Genomic DNA, 16,447 nt, shown 5'->3' with positions numbered 1-16,447 from the left:
AAGTGGTTAATGTAATCACTTTAAGGCCTCTTTCACACCGACGTGCCGTTCAGGCCCGCCTGTCAGTTTTTCAGGCGGACCTGAACGGGTGCTCCATAGAGCTCTATGGAGCGTCGGATGTCAGCGGTGACATGTCCGCTGACATCCGACCCGCTCCGATCCGAAAAAGTGTGACGGAGGAAAAAGCTATTTTTCCATCCGTCTGCGGATCGGATCGGATGACGACGGGCACTGCGGTCCGTCGTCATCCGATCTCCCATAGGGGAGAACGGCGCTGTGACAGGTCCGTCCCTGCGCAGTGTGCAGAGACAGACCTGTCATCTCCCTGCTCAGCGGGGATCGGCGGAGTGATCCCCGCTGAGCAAACGGACATCCACGGGGCGGATCAGAACTGATCCGCCCCGTGTGAAAGGACCCTAAGGCTTCATGCACACTGGTTTCCTGTAAACGCTATTTATCCTGACAGGAGAAAATCGAGTTATAAACTCACCTAAGCTGCATTTTTTTTAAACCAGTTTAGGAGAGTTCAGGCGTTTACTTCATTGGCCAGAATTTTTATTTATTCTAGCCATTGAAATAAATAAACGCTGACATTCTAAACACGCCTAGGGGTTAAGAAATGTTCAGTGTTATTGGAGCTCAAAATTGCCTCTTCTGAACACGTTTTTAGGGCGGTTCTGGTATTAAAAAAAAAAAAAGACCCAGGACGTGTATTGCTTTAACCACTTCAGCCCCGGAAGAATTGGCCCCTTAATGACCAGAGCACTTTTTACAATTTGGCACTGCGCTGCTTTAACTGGTAATTGCGCGGTCATGCAATGCTGTACCCAAACTAAATTTACATCCTTTTTTCCCCACAAATAGAGCTTTCTATTGATGGTATTTAATTGCCTCTAGTTTTTGTGATATAAATGGGAAAAGACCAAACATTTTTAAGAAAAATTATATTTTCTACTTTTTGTTATTAAAAAAAATCCAATAAACTCAATTTTAGCCATACATTTAGGCCAAAATTTATTCAGCCACATGTCTTTGGTAAACAAAAATGTCAATAAGCCTATATTTATTGGTTTGCGCAAAAGTTATAGCGTCTACAAATTAGGGTACATTTTCTGGAATTTAGGCAGCTTTTAGTTTATGTCTGCCTATCTCATTTCTTGAGGTGCTAAAATGGCAGGGCAGTAAAACCCCCGCCCCCCAATGACCCCATTTTGGAAAGTAGACACCCCAAGGAAATTGTTGAGCCCACTGAATATTGTTTTTTTGTCACAAGTGATTGAAAAAAAAAAAAAAAAAATGAACACAAAGTTGTCACTAAATTGATATATTGCTCACGCCTGCCAGGTTATATGTGGAATTACTCCCCAAAATACATTCTACTGCTTCTCCTGAGTATGGGAATACCTCATGTGTGAGACTTTTTTGGGAGCCTTGCCGTGTACAGGATCCCGTAAATTTTTGATTTCACTCCTCACTACCTATCACAGTTTTGGAGGCCCTGAAATGTCCAGATAGAACACCCCCCCCCCCCCCCCCAAATGACCCCATTTTGGAAAGAAGACACTTCAAGATATTTGCTGAGAGGCATGTTGAGTTCATGGAATATTTTATATTTTGCCACAAGTTTCAGAAAAATAAAATTTTGCTGAGAGGCATGTTGAGTATTTTGCAGATCTTGCTTTTTGTCACAAAGTTTTGAAAATTGAAAAAAGGAAGAAAAAAAAAATTGTCTTTTTCTTTCTTAATTTTCAAAGACAAATGAGAGCTGCAAAATACTCTTAGCATATACCTTGGGGTGTCTACTTTCCAAAATGGGTTCATTTGAGGGGGGGGGGTTCTGTGCTATCTTGACATTTCAGGGCCTCCGTAACTGTGATAGGTAGTGAGGGGCAAAATCCCCATTTTATGCCCTTAGAATTCCTGAAGGCGGTGATTGGATTTGGAGTCCTGTATGTGGCTAGGCTCCCAAAAAGTCCCACACATGTGGTATCCCGGTTCTCAGAAGGAGCAGCAGAATGTATTTTGGGGTGTAATTACACATATAACCATGGCATGTTTGATTAATAGATCATTAAGTGACAACTTTGTGTAAAAAAAAATTGTAATTTTCCCAAAACAATTTTGTGGCAAAATATAAAATATTCCATGGACTCAACATGCCTCTCATCAAATAGCTTGATGTGTCTAATTTCCAAAATGGGGCCATTTGGGGGGTTTTGTGTTATCTTGACATTCATGGGCTCCGAAACTGTAATAGGTAGTGAGGAAGTGAAATCACCATTTTATGCCCTTAGAAAGCCTGAAGGCAGTGATTGGTTTTCGGGGTCCTGTGCACGGCTAGGCCCCCAAAAAGTCTCAAACATGTGGTATCCTCGTACTCAGGAGAAGCAGCAGAATGTGGGTGAGGGCGAATACTGCTGTGCAAAATGTAAGCACATTGTTTCCCTGGAAGCCCAGGTTCTGAATCCTGGGAAGCAACTGTCAGCACTGAGAGGACCCTCCACACTAAAGGAAAGCCAGGAACGTACACGGCAGGTTCCGGCAGGGGCCAGCACAGATGTGGGTGGAGACAAAGAAGTGCAGGCACCAGAAAAGAGTAGATGGGTGACAGTCAGGAAGGGTAGAGGGGCAAGTGCCAGGGAGGCCGATCCAGGGCTGGAGCATCCCAATAAGTACGCTCCATTGAGTGACATTGGTGATCTCAGTCAGGGACCAGCACTGCTGGAGCTGAGGGATTCTCCTAGCTTCTAGGGGAAGAACTCCTCCAGTGAGAGTGGGGGGAGCGAAGGGAAAGGAAACACAGATTCTGGTGGTAGTGGACTCAATTCTTAGAAGGACAGAGAGGGCAATATGTAACAAAGACCTGAAGCGCCAAACTGTATGTTGTCTACCGGGAGCTCGGGTTCGGCACATCACGGATCTGGTGGACAGATTACTGGGAGGGGATGGGGAAGACACAGCTGTCATGATGCACGTTGGCACCAATGACAAAGTCAGAGGCAGATGGAGTGTCCTAAAGAACGATTTTAGGGACTTGGGAGCTAAATTGAGGAAAAGGACCTCCAAGATAGTATTCTCAGGAATACTACCAGTACATCAAACCACACCAGAAAGGCAAAGGGAGATTAGGGAAGTAAGCAAGTGGCTGAAGATCTGGTGTAGTAAGGAGGGGTTTGGGTTCCTAGAGGACTGGGATGACTTCTCAGTCGATAACCGGTACTATAGAAGGAACGGACTGCACCTAAATGAGGAGGGTGCAGATCAGCTGGGAATAAGGATGGCCAAAAAGTTAGAGGGGTTTTTTAAACTAGGCCAGGGGTGTCCAAACAGGGCGAGATTTGATGAAGTGAACATGCATGAGGGCCGACCATTTAGCCTGACATTCTTAGAACCATTAAAATTCGGTCTGTGTTTGTTCGAGCACTAATACACTGCCCAACAAGATTTCTTCTGCCTTTGTCTCGCTCATTCCCGACACACAGACAAATGCTCTGCTCTTTAGGGGTACCGTTAATTGTTAATGGTACCCCACACATTGAAAAACGTGGGGTGCTTTTGGTGCAATGCAATTTTAAAAAAAAAAAGCTTGGGGACTTCTTTCCCTGCATTTTTGTGGGTAGGGAAGGCCATTTAAATGAATGGGTTGCCCTACACACAGCACGCAGCCACACACACACATGTGAACCAAGGGCTTGTGCACATGTCAGGTTGGAGGGGCAGTAAAACCACATGGTTAAGCTGTTTTTAGGATTAAAAGTAACATACACGCAGACACATGCACACATACATACAGACAAATACATACAGAAAAACATGCACACGCATACAGACACATGCCTACACATACATACAGACATACATAAAGACACATGCATACACATGCATACACATACAGACACATACATACAGACACATTCACACACATACAGACACATGCACACAAATACATACATATATACAGACACATGCGCACACATACAGACACATGCATACAGACACATACATACAGACACATGCACATACAGACACATGCATGCACATACAGACACATACTTATAGACACATGCACACACAAACACATACATACAGACACACACATGCATACACATGCATATACATACAGACATACATGTACAGACACATGAATAAAGCCCTTTTAAAACTAATATAGCTTCTAGCACAGTACTCTACCTTTCCAGCTTCCTCATTCAGCTGGGTACTGCACTGTAGGGGGAAGTAGAGAGCACAGCACACTCCCCTGCACTTTACTTTCACCTTTGAAGCTGATGGAGCTTCTCACAGTGCCGGGGATCAGGCTCATCTGACAGCCCCGATCCCGCGGCACACTGATTGAGAAAGGCTGGTTTAGGTAGCCAAGTGGGTCGTAATTGGCCCACGGGCCAGACTTTGGATATGCCTGAACTAGGCGATGGGGGGGAGGGGTCCTGAGATAGAGATAGTCAGTGTGGAACATATTCCAGAGGGTAATATTAGGGGCATTAGTGGTAGGGTAACCAAAGCACATAAACCCAAGGTAAGTATAGTAGCAAGTCCTAGTTGCAATTTTGGAAACACCCAAGTGGATAGTACAGTGCCTTGCGAAAGTATTTGGCCCCCTTGAACTTTTCAACCTTTTGCCACATTTCAGGCTTCAAACATAAAGATATAAAAATTTTATTTTTTGTGAAGAATCACCAACAAGTGGGACACAATTGTGAAGTGGAACGAAATCTATTGGATTTTTGAAACTTTTTTAACTAATAAAAAAATGACAAGTGGGTCGTGCAAAATTATTCGGCCCCCTTGCGTTAATACTTTGTAGAGCCACCTTTTACTGCGATTACAGCTGCGAGTCGCTTGGAGTATGTCTCTATCAGTTTTGCACATCCGGAGACTGAAATTCTTGCCCATTCTTCCTTGCAAAACAGCTCGAGCTCAGTGAGGTTGGATGGAGAGCGTTTGTGAACAGCAGTTTTCATCTCTTTCCACAGATTCTCGATTGGATTCAGGTCTGGACTTTGACTTGGCCATTCTAACACCTGGATACGTTTATTTGTGAACCATTCCTTTGTAGATTTTGCTGTATGTTTGGGATCATTGTCTTGTTGGAAGATAAATCTCCGTCCCAGTTTCAGGTCTTTTGCAGACTCCAACAGGTTTTCATCCAGAATGGTCCTGTATTTGGCTGCATCCATCTTCCCCTCAATTTTAACCATCTTCCCTGTCCCTGCTGAAGAAAAGCAGGCCCGAACCATGATGCTGCCACCACCATGTTTGACAGTGGGGATGGTGTGTTGAGGGTGATGAGCTGTGTTGCTTTTACGCCAAACATATCGTTTTGCATTGTGGGCAAAAAGTTCGATTTTGGTTTTATCTGACCAGAGCACCTTCTTCCACATGTTTGGTGTGTCTCCCAGGTGGCTTGTGGCAAACTTTAGACAAGACTTTTTATGGATATCTTTGAGAAATGGCTTTCTTCTTGCCACTCTTCCATAAAGGCCAGATTTGTGCAATGTACGACTGATTGTTGTCCTATGGACAGACTTTCCCACCTCAGCTGTAGTTCTCTGCAGTTCATCCAGAGTGATCATGGGCCTCTTGGCTGCATCTCTGATCAGTCTTCTCCTTGTCTGAGCTGAAAGTTTAGATGGACGGCCAGGTCTTGGTAGATTTGCAGTGGTCTGATACTCCTTCCATTTCAAAATGATCGCTTGCACAGTGCTCCTTGGGATGTTTAAAGCTTGGGAAATCTTTTTGTATCCAAATCCAGCTTTAAACTTCACAACAGTATTACGGACCTGCCTGGTGTGTTCCTTGGTCTTCATGATGCTCTCTGCGCTTTCAACAGAACCCTGAGACTATCACAGAGCAGGTGCATTTATACAGAGACTTGATTACACACAGGTGGATTCTATTTATCACCATCAGTCATTTAGGACAACATTGGATCATTCCGAGATCCTCGCTGAACTTCTGGAGTGAGTTTGCTGCACTGAAAGTAAAGGGGCCGAATCATTTTGCACGCACCACTTTTCAGTTTTTTATTTGCTAAAAAAGTTTAAACTATCCAATAGATTCCGTTACACTTCACAATTGTGTCCCACTTGTTGGTGATTCTTCACAAAAAATTTCAATTTTATATCTTTATGTTTGAAGCCTGAAATGTGGCAAAAGGTTGAAAAGTTCAAGGGGGCCGAATACTTTCGCAAGGCACTGTATGTGACCGGTCAAAATATATTAATGCATTAAAATATTCACCAATGCCAGAAGTCTGCCAAGCAAAATAGGTGAGTTGGAAGTTCTGGTGCATCAGGAGAGCTATGATGTAATCCATATTGCTGAAACTTGGCTTCATTCCTCACATGACTGGGCTATTAATATTCCTGGCTATGCACTCTTTCGGAAAGACCGAGTAAGAAGGAAAGATGGAGGGGTCTGTCTGTATGTGAGAAGTGATCTCAAAGCAAGTGTGAAAGAGGACCTGGTGGATGGAGAGTGTGATGAGTGAGTCTGAAGCATTATGGGTGGAACTGCATACAGATGTGCGTAGTTCAAAGTTAATAATTGGAGTTTGTTATAGACCACCCAATGTTAATGAGGAGGTGGAGACTCAACTCCTTGCACAGATAGAATGGGCTGCAAGGGCTGTGACAGTGATAATAATGGGAGATTTTAACTACCCAGAAATTGACTGGAGTAATAGCACTGCTGGGACAGTTAAAGGGCAAAAAATTATGAACCTATTACAGGAAAATGTTATGGTCCAGTTTATTGAGCCCCCAACTAGGAATGATGCTCTGTTGGACCTGGTAATCTCAAACCATGCAGAACGTATTACTAATGTTCAGATAAAGGAACACCTGGGTAGTAGTGACCATAACATGATTTCATTTGATGTTAGCTGTAAGCAAAAATCACATACGGGAAAGATAAAAACACTTAATTTCAAGAGAGCAAATTTTCCAGGGATGAGGATTGCTCTCCAGGGCTTAGACTGGGAGAGAATATTGGCATCAACTGGCACAGAACAAAAATGGGAATTCTTCAAAAAGACTGTGAACTCACTGCAAAGTATATTCCCATGGGCAAGAAGTTTAAAATGCTAAAAATAAAACCTATGTGGCTCACGGCCAAAGTTAAAAAAAAGCTATGAACTATAAGAAAAGAGCTTTTAAAAATATAAAAATGAAGCAACACTAGTGTCATTTAAATGTTACAAAGAATTTAACAGAATATGTAAAAAGGAAATCAAGGATGCAAAAATTCAAAACAAAGACAGATTGCAAAAGATAGTAGGACAAACCCCAAAACATTCTTCAAATATATTAATAGTAAAAAGGTCAAGTCTGAGCATGTAGGCCAAAATACTCTAGAGTGAGTGACTGGGGACAAAGAAAAGGCTAATTTATTAAAAACTTTCTTCAGCTCTGTGTATAAAAAGGAGCATAGGGGCGGGCTCATGTCCATAATAGGGGTGGTAGTGACACAGCCCCAAATCCACAATGGCTCAAAAGTGATATGGTCCAGAAATATTTGGACAGAATAAATGTGGATAAAGCACCTGGACCTGATGGCATATTGGGTCTGGGATCAAAAGTAACATTTCCGTCTTTGCAGATGACACCAAGCTATGCAGTGGAATAACGTCCTTGCAGGATGTCTCCAATTTACAAGCCGACCTCAATGCTCTGTCTAATTGGACGACTATGTGGCAGATGAGGTTTAATGTTGAGAAATGTAAAGTTATGCATTTGGGGGCTAAGAATATGCATGCATCATACATTCTAGGGGGAGTACAACTGGGGGGATCCATAGTGGAGAAGGATCTGGGGGTTTTGGTAGATCATAAGCTCAATAATAGCATGCAATGCCAAGCTGCGGTTTCTAAAGCAAGCAAAGTCCTATCTTGTATTAAGAGAGGTATGGACTTCAGAGAGAGAGAGACATCATTTTGCCCCAGTACAAATCATTAGTAAGACCTCATCTGGAATATGCAGTTCAGTTTTGGGCACCAGTTCTCAAAAAGGATATTGGGGAACTGGAGAAAGTGCAGAGAAGGGCAAACAAACAGAGGTGTGGAGGAGCTCAGCTATAAGGAAAGATTACAGCAACTGAATTTATTCACTCTTGATAAGAGGAGATTAAGGGGGAATATGATCAACATGTACAAATATATAAGGGGTCCATATAGTGAACTTGTGTTGAGTTATTCACTTTACAGTCAACAAAGAGGACAAGGGGGCACTCTTTATGTCTAGAGTAAAAGAGATTTCATCTCCAAATACGGAAAGGTTTCTTCACAGTAAGAGCTGTGAACATGTGGAATAGACTCCCTCCAGAGGTGGTTCTGGCCGGCTCAGTAGATTGCTTTAAGAAAGGCCTGGATTATTTCCTAAGTGTACATAATATAACTGGATATTAACATTTATAGGTAAAGTTGATCCGGGGAAAATCCGATTGCCTCTCGGGGGATCAGGAAGGAATTTTTTCCCCTGCTTTAGCAAATTGGATCATGCTCTGCTGGGGTTTTTTGCCTTCCTCTGGATCACCTGTGGGTATAGAATTGGGTATATGGGATTGTATGATATTATTCTTTTTTTTTTTTGTGGTTGAACTGGATGGACTTGTGTCTTTTTGCAACCCAATTAACTATGTAACTATGTAATGTATTTTGGGGTGTAATTCCACATATGCCCATTGCTTGCTTGAGCAATATATAATTTAGTGACAACTTTCTGCAAATAAAAAAAAAAAGTTTGTAATTTTCCCAAAACATGTGCAAAATATAAAATATTCCATGGAGTCAACATGCCTATCAGCAAATAGCTTGGGGTGTCTACTTTCTAAAAAGGGGTCATGGGGGGGGGGGGTTGAATTGTCCTGGCATTTTATGCACAACATTAGAATCTTATGTCAAAAAGATTACCGCTCCAAAGTAATGACCTCTCCCAAAACAGCTGTCTCCACAATCCCACAGGGTGCTGGCTCTGTTTGCAACAGGGATCACAGTGAAAAAAATGTAGCTTGATAGCCACACTCCAAAGTATTCAACTTTATTGCAAAAATATGATTAAAATCATGGCATCTAGGCTATTGTACAGACTAACTGCACAGCCGCTGACTGGTGTGAAACATGTCAGGGGCTGTGCAGTTAGTCTGTGCATTAGCCTAGATGCCATGATTTTAATCATATTTTTGCAATAAAGTTGAATACTTTGGAGTGCGGCTATCCAGCTACATTTTTTTCACTTAGAAGTTTATGTCACACATCACCCAACCACTTGAAGGCAAAGCACTTTCTGACATGTTTTGTTTACATGAAAAACATTTTTTTTTGTTAGGAAATTACTTCGAACCCCCAAACGTATATTTTTTTTAAAGCAAAGGCCCTACAGATTAAATTGGTGGGTGTTGCAATTTTTTTATTCACACCGTATTTGTGGAGCAATTTTTCAAATGCAATTTTTTTTGAAAAGAAAACACTTTTTTTAAAAAATTTTAACACAATAAAACACACTATTGCCCAAATGTTTGATGAAATAAAAAAGATGATCTTATGCAGAGTACATGGATACCAAATATGACATGCTTTAAAATTGCGCACAAACGTGCAGCGGCAACAAACTACATACATTTTTAAAAGCCTTTACAGGTTACCACTTTAGATTTACAGAGGAAATCTACTGCTAAAATTACTGCCCTCCATCTGACGTTGGTGTTGATACCTCACCTGCATGGTGAAATTGCTGTTTACATACGACACGAGACCTTACGCTTGCGATCGCTTTTGCGCGTGAGCACAGGAGGACAGGGGTGCTTTTTTTTATTGATTTATTTTTTAGCATTTTTATTGTTATCTCAGGGAATGTAAATATGATGGTAATGGGTAGTGACAGGTACTCTTTTTTGAAAAAATTGGGGTCTATTAGACCCTAGATCTCTCATCTGCCTTCAAAACTTCTGACCACACCAAGAACAGTGTGATAAAATGCTTTCCCAATAGCTCTGTTTATATCCGGCGAAACCTAAGTCATGAAATGCTCATAGCTTCCGGTTTCTTAGGCCATAGAGATGATTGGACCCATTCTGGTCTGATCAGCTCTATGTTCAGCTGGCGGTACCACCAGCTGCATTCTCGGGTTCCCTGGTTGCACAGGAGAGCCTAAGAAAACCATGGAAGATGGGGGGAGTGAGGAGGGGGGGAGTTCCCTCCCACTGCTTGTAAAAGCAGTCTAGAGGATAATTAGCTGCTAGGATTGCTTTTACATGAAAGCCATCCGCTGGCTGAAAAGAATGATACCAAGATGACACCTAAAACTGCTGGCATCATTCTGGTATAACCACTCAAAGTCCAGCAACATACCAGTTTGTTGCTGGTCCTTGTTGGGCATATATTGTAATGTTCTTTTTTCATGCAGCCTGTGGGCTGAATGAAAAAAAAGAGATTGATCGGTGGGTATGCCCACCATTAGAATACCGCCCTTTATCCATCCATGTTTATTGAAAAAGGTTCTTGGTATGATAACAATATTCAAAAAAGATTAAAAATCATATAGAAATGATATAATTTTGTACAATGAGCCCTTGTGCGTCACCGTGAGGCTTCTTCAGGACCATCTAGGTTCATAAATATGATACACAAAGAGCGAATCTCACTATCTTAAGGTGGGCTAGGCCTCGTACAAATCTCCAATGGTTGGAGGATTACCAAAAATGTGTAAAATTCCCAACAAACTTCTATTCAGTAAAAAAGTATTCCTACAACAGGGGCAGGTGTGCATCCTAAATCAATGTATGAAGAAAGGCAAAGGGGCCCTCAAATGTCTTGGGTCCATATGGGGACAGTGCCCTTGAAGATCAGCAGAAACTAGCGGCATAAAAATGTATCCCAACTAGCAAAGAATGCCTATAATGGAAAGATACAGATCCTAAGATGAAGAAACTTGGTGAAACTGGTGCTGTGCACGTGCACAATCAAAGTAGAAAACTTGATCAGGAGCAAACAAGACTGCAAACTGTTGGTTGAAGTGGTTTACAAGGGGCTGAATTTTGTAGAGCTGATCATATCCAAGGTCACCACGAGAACGACAGAGTTCATTGTCATTGAAATGCATGAACTGCAAGATCTGCTTGTATCGTGTCCTGGTCATGGAGGCAGAGAACACAGGCATATGGTGAATTGGGTCCGTGGATTAATATGACCGCAACTCACTTTTATTAACTATACCCATGAGGAGGGATAGGCCCAGGAAGGTCTTAAATTCAAACACCATAATAGGTCTCCAATCTCTGGCAAGGGCCAACTGGGGATTAGCGGCGATGAATTTAAGACAGTGACAGTGATCGATTGATACTGCACTTGGGTGGGCTGGGCTGGGCAGAGGGGCAAAACGCAGGTGTTAGCAGGTATCTGGGCTGATCCCACTAATGCTGCATTTTTGGGAACCCTAAACTACTGGGGATGCTAATATAGTTTTGATCAGATCGAATATATTGATCCGTTCAGACACTATACTACTAAGGGAGGTGTATGGTGCATGCGTTGGTTGTTATCTCTACTGGCACTAATCTGATGCTGCCTGGGGCAACGCTAAAACCTAACTGATGTCACCTGCCGGGCGATCGGGGGATAAATCTTTATTCAGCAATATAAGGCGGGTGCCCTGACATTATAAAAACCTGTGACAGTAACTATCTAACTGGCTAACTACACACTGAAGGAGTGATCAAGGGGTTAAACATTCATTAGGGGGTCCCTAGACCTATCTGGGCCTACTACTAAGTACCCTAATGCTGATTAGTGTCACAAATGACACCAGTACAGTGATCAAAGAAAATATGAAAACTGCACTTGGTGACACTGAAAGGGAGTGAAGGGGTTAACTGGAGGGGGGGGGGGGGGTGAAATGTGAGCCTACGTGTACTTTGTCAGTGTAGTGTAGGTGCAATTCACATTTGGATGTCCTCTCTCTGGAACGGAAAAGAATTCCAGAGAGGGAGATGACATCACTTCCCCTGCCTGTGTTTACACTTACAGGCAGGGGACAGTCTCCCATTCGCCAGAACTGATCACCAGGTCCAGGCCAGAAATCATTGGCCTGGGCCTGGATACTGATCGGTTTTGAAGGCGAAACTGATCACCATGGGTGCGTGCATGCGCCCGACCTACTACTACCACGCCTCGCCAAGGAGACAACTTACTGCACTGTAACTGCGGCGGCTGGTCTGGAAACGGTTAAGCTGCTATCTTCACACTATCTGCCAAAGTTCACACTGGAGCAATATGGAGTCTAATTTGACATGTCAAATCGCATGCCAAATCTGCAGCAATGGCACCGATTCCCAAAAGTAGTTTCTGTACTACTTTTGGCGACTTTGGGGTGTGATTTTCATAGACATCTGTGCAGAAACCTGCACAGATGTATCTGAAATCACCCCCGAAGTCGGGACTGGCATGCGTGAATGAAATCTTGCGAGTTCAGCTGAACTGGCACGACTTCATTCCCGCTGTCAATGTGAACCTGGGCTTAATGAGAGATGGTCAATATTTGCATATCAGCGCAACCGGAAATCTGGTGTGCAAGCAGCTGGAGATGCCTGCTAATCAACAGTGATCTGCGGTACTGTACAACATACACCCCCCCTTTCCTTCACTTCAGTTGATTAAAAAAAAATCGATATCCTCCGGGACATGATCTGTCTATACTATTGTGGTAAGAAAAAAGCAGCTGGGAACAGCAGAGACTAAATAACACAGGCAGGAAAATAAGAATGTTTGTTCTAGAACATTCTGGACAAGATTCACTGAAGCCTTGGCAAATCAAACCTGGGCAGAATCTCTCATCACTTTTCCTAAACAGGGTGCAAATGATACTGACAATATTAGAGGACTGAATGATCTCCTTATAATGGGCATCAAAAATATGCTGACATTTGCATATCCAAAACAAGTTGACTCTCCTACTGTACAACCTTTCATTTGACATGCTTTTGCTGGCAATGGCACCATCTGAATCGGTGCATTGCCACACCGATTCCCAAAAGTAGTTACTACACTACTTTGGCAACTTTGGGGGGGCGATTTGTAGACATGTGCATTCGTTTTCGTTCAAATGCATTTTCGTCCGAATTTCAGGTATTTTCATTATTGTTTTAACAAACGATAACGAAAGTGCAGAATCCGAAAAACGAAAGATCCGACATAAACAAATGCTTTATTTTCATTTTCGTTGCGACAACAGTTCGATATAGATAGGAGACTCGATATGACGCTGACAATAACAATCTGTGTCTATCGAACCTGTGGTCGAATGTGCCTAACCTTAGCTCTATTAGTCCAGGATTATTCTACATAGAGAGAAAAGATTTGATATAGTAAAGATTCGACGTAGAGAGGAAAGATTCGACATAGAGAGAAAAGATTGCTGCTGGAATTGGGTGGGGGAAGTAAAATAAAAATAATGATGATGATGAATGTTATTGGCTGATTGTAACCAAAGAGAAAGAGCAGTAAAATAGCTAGAACTAAGTACAGACGTGCAGCCAACTTACTTTCACTTACGATTGCTAGCAGAGAGAGACACACACACTGAATCATTTTCCCATTTCAAAAGACAGTCAATCTTAGCTGGTCTGTTTGTCAGAGAACCTGAATTATTTAGCAATTAAGCATAAGCACAGCAGCAGAACAATAGTGAAGCAAGCTACAGGTCAACTTAACTTTTCATAATAATCTGCTGCTATTGTGTTAGTGTTGTGAACTTGATAGTGATACTAGTGTTGTGATAGCCTCAGAGGCTGCCCGTGTTGTGGGGGGGGGGGATTTATTATTTTATTACTATAGATTCTATATTATAGATTGAGATTCTATATACCCTATCTTGTTATCTGTCTGATCAGTGATCACTATCACCAGTCCATTTTCTGTTTGAACTATATACATTCAACATGAACGACAAAGATTCGACAAAGCAGAGAACAACATACAAACGTTGAATCTTTGTCTTATGGTGTCTGTCGAAAGTTCTAAGAAGATTCGACGGAGCAGCTTAACTATACAGAGTCATACAGTTTAGCTGCTCTGTCGATTCTTCTTTGAACATTCGACAGACACCATTAGCCTTCAATGACAGATTCGACCTTAATTAATTTGGATTTTTGGACGAATGCATTTTTTAACGAAAAACTAAATGGATAAAAACGTATTTTGGGAGTAACTAAATAAATGTATTTTTCGGACGAAAACTAAATTCCGAAACAAAATATTTCAGTGTGCACATGTCTAGCGATTTGTATAGACATCTGCGTAGGAACCCGCACAGATGTCTGTCAAATCACCCTTTTAAGTCAGACTGCATTGCTTATTTGAAATCATGCATCGTACACATGATTGGATTTTCCGCAGACAAAACCTCTGACTTTTTTCGGAAGGGCGTTCGCCAGGAACTTTTCTTGCATACAAACGGCAAGGAATTGTTGACCAACAAACAAGAATGTAGTGACGTACTACGTGGTTTTTCAGCTCTTTGGTGCCACCCTTTGGGCTCCTTCTGCTAAATTCGTGTTAGTAGAAGTTTGGTGAGTGTTTATTCGCGCTTTTCATTTCGCACTTTTCAGTTCATTTCTGAACGGCCATTCGTCAACCAGCCAGGTTGCGGAATCGGAGGAGATAACATATTATTTATTATTGGCCTTGTCGTTATTGCTTTGACCCAAGTCCAGTTCAGGAACAGGCGGAGGATTTCTTGGACCAAAAATTGGGTGCTATATTAATCGTGACCAATTATGTCATATGCCTTTGCTGCGGGAGCTTCAGGAGAATAATCCGGATGATTTTCGGAATTATCTCCAGATGACGGATCCCTGCTTTCACCAATTCTTGGCATTGATGACCACCTATTTTAACCATTGTCGACCGGGCCATAGCCGAAATGCAGCTACGGCGCAGTCGGGTTTTTCTGGGTGGACATACTCCCAGAATCTTGCTCTCGCGCACTCCCGCAAACATCCGTGACCGCTGGGTCCAGAAGACCCGGAGCATCACGGATTGCGGTAAACGGCTGCTGGTAGCGGCCGTTTACCACGTGATCACTTCTTCAAATGACCGATCGGTACAATGCGAAGGGAGAGATTGCAGCAGCGCTGTGGGCTGGATGTGTAGTTCCCACAGCGCTGCTCAGTGACAATAATCTGCAGTACTCTGCCCATACTGTACAATAATCTGCCAATACTCTGCAACACTGTGCAATACACTGCCAATACACTGCCAATACTCTGCAACACTGTGCAATACTCAGCCAATACTCTGCAACACTGAAATACTCTGCCAATACTCTGCAGCACTGTGTAATACTCTGCAATACTCTGCCAATACTCTTCAACACTGTGTTATACTCTGCCAATATTCTGCAACACTGCAATACTCTGCCAATACTCTGCAAATTTTAAAGCCTGACATCCAACATTTGTGGAAAATCTTACAATTGTCCAATGGAGTGTACAAATGGTCGGATTATTCACCAACAGCCTGTCATCACACAATTCCCATCAGAAAATCCGACCGTGTGTACGAGACTTAACCTGCAGTCAGTGTGAACCTAGGCTTAAAGTAGACCAATCATAGAGATATCATTTTTTCTTTTAAGTGCATACAAACTAAGCAATATGTAAGTGTAATGCATCCAGGCATATAATTCTTCTCACAGAGGACATAGTCCCACTGATTATGCCTTCATTTGCTCCAGAAGGATAGAGCCATATTTGTCCAGGCATCATCCAGTACCAGGGTCTCTTTCCTTGACTGATAAGTTAGTACATGTGAAGTGATTGGCCATATTCAGGAATGTCTGACAAGAATAGCCCCTGGTGCACCCTTTGCATTTGTGTCTTGCCACAAATATACAATGTTGCAGTCTGATTGCTGGGGGGAGTGGAGACTGAGGCAATGCTTCCTTCTGCCTGCAGTGGACTGGTGACATTGTCTCAGTCTCGGCAAAGTCACTGACTGGAGCCCAAGACAGCTTTTAATGACAAATGGTTCAGAACAATTATATTGTAGCATGCTGAAAATATATTCCTGCAGACTTTCAAAGTTACAGAGAGGTCAATTTTAATTACTTATCTTGTTTTCTGATTAAGGCTGACCATACACGGTTCGAATCTTCGTCGGTGCAGCAGGAACCGACCAAGATTCAAACCATTAGTGGGCAGGAATCTACCAAGCTGATCGATCAACTTGGGTACAACCAGCCTGCCGGATTCGCTTGACATCATCACAAGCAGCTGCTATAGCCACTAGCGATAATCACTGTCTTTGCCCGTTCGCTCCCGCCAGGATAAGAAAATTGCTTGGCAGGAGGGATTCCCCTTGTCAGCACTGTCTGTGTTGATGGGGGAATCATGCAAATTCTGCAACCCATGGTTGGAGAAAAGAAATCTGCACTGTCTT

The sequence above is a fragment of the Lithobates pipiens genome, unplaced genomic scaffold (assembly GCF_037356315.1).
Source record: "Lithobates pipiens isolate NorthernLeopardFrog02 unplaced genomic scaffold, aLitPip1_a1.2 Scaffold_3, whole genome shotgun sequence".
In the NCBI taxonomy this organism is placed as follows: Eukaryota; Metazoa; Chordata; class Amphibia; order Anura; family Ranidae; genus Lithobates; species Lithobates pipiens.
Note: the sequence above shows the minus strand (reverse complement) of the source record.